The sequence below is a fragment of the Microtus ochrogaster genome, chromosome 2 (assembly GCF_000317375.1).
Source record: "Microtus ochrogaster isolate Prairie Vole_2 chromosome 2, MicOch1.0, whole genome shotgun sequence".
NCBI classification, from domain to species: domain Eukaryota; kingdom Metazoa; phylum Chordata; class Mammalia; order Rodentia; family Cricetidae; genus Microtus; species Microtus ochrogaster.
In genome coordinates, this window is record NC_022010.1 from 5,400,227 (window position 1) to 5,402,044 (window position 1,818).

Sequence of the window (1,818 nt, forward strand, 5' to 3'; positions counted from 1 at the left end):
TGAGGGAGCATAGTCTCCTTGGTGAATTCCAGTCCAGTGCAACCCAAATGCCAAGGTGGACAGCAGTTGAGGGCTATAGTGTTCTCTGTTGATTGCGCACACACAAATACATATATACACAAACATATATACACATGCAAATGCACATGCAACAGAAACACACACACACACACACACACACACACACACACACACACACACACACACTTGGCCACTAGGATAAGAAAGCTGAAGCCACTGGCTCAGGAATGTTCAGCTAAGGAGAGGAGGGGATGGGATTCCTGTGAACTTTGAAGCCAGTGCTCAGGTCCTTGAAGCAGCCCGTCTTTCCTGTCTCATCATCATGTGGCCAATGGGACTCAGCAGGGCCGTGTCACAGCCAAAGAGACACAGAGGCATTTGTACTTGGACCTTTCCTCTCATTGGACAGGGAACTTTCTGATGCTAGGGAAGAGATGAGGTCATGCGTGGACTCAGGATGGAGTTTAGCACGGGTGCATGGATGTGGGAAGCAAACCTCAGAAGGTCAGGAAGGAAAGGAGAAGGGACTCAGGAGGGAGACAGCTGTGCCTGCTGTGGCCTTTAGGACTGTCTCACAGCAGACTGTGGCTTGGCCCTGTCTCTCATTGGCAGATCTGTTACTGAATGAGGGGAACTCAGGTAGGGGTATGTACACATTCATGCAGCTAAGACCCTGTCCATCCCCAAAAGTCCCATCTTCATAACATGGGGATGCCCTGTCCCTTCTTCTGAGGGGCTCCAGGTGGCCAGGCATGGTGCCCACCCCCAGGGCTCATTTGCATCTGCTTCCAAGTAGCAGTGTGGGCTCATGACATGATTGTGTGTTTTCTGTTACAGACGGAAGTTCCTGTGCCACAATAACAGGTTTGTAGAAGGAGCTGCAGGCTGTATTCCTGCCACCCAGCTCCTGGCCGCCTGGCTAGCTTATGCCCCGAAATAATTACATGGAAACTGTATTCTTTTAAACACTGCTTGGCCCATTAGTTCTAGCCTCTTAATGGGTAATTCTCACATCTTGCCTAACCCATATTTAGTAATCTGTGTAGCACCAGTCTTACCGGGAAAGATTCAACATGTCTGACCTGGTGGCTTGCTTCATTGCAGCTGCCCTGGAGAGGAGCGGCATGGCGTCTGTGCTCACTTCCTCTTCCTCCCAGCATTCTGTTCTGTTTACTCCACCCATCTATGTTCTAACCTATCAGGCCAAGCAGTTTCTTTATTAATTAACCAATGAAAGCAATGGATATATGACACTCCCACATCACAGGTTAGCTATTTTTCTTTGTTGTTTTTCTTTGTTTTGATGTGAGCTTTAGCTATGTTGACCAGGCTGGCCTGGAGCTCACTATCTTCCTGCCTCAGGTCTGGAAAGACTGCAGTGTAGGCCTGATGAGCTCTGCCTTTCTTCTTCTCCAGGTGAATGAGAACGGGGCATTCATCTCCTGTGAACACAGCAGCATCTGCCCGGAAGGCTCCGGAGTCAGAAGATGTGCAGGCCTTGACCAAAGAGGTCAGGATGCTCCCCAAGGCCCCAGGGAGGGAGTGTCCAACCTGGGGTGAGACTCCAGGCTTCTGATCTCTGCCTGCCAATTTTTCCATTCTGTCTCATCACAGACAGCCTTCCTCATAGCCTGCTTCATCCACCTTATTCTCTGACAGCGTTCTCTGGGGGACATGAGATTCAGAGGGGAGGGGAGAACTCAACTTGACTTCTGTCTGTGCACCTGTTCTGTCCAGTGTCTGATCAACAACAATAAACCACAGCAGATGCCATGAGGGTGTGTGAGACGAGCCAGA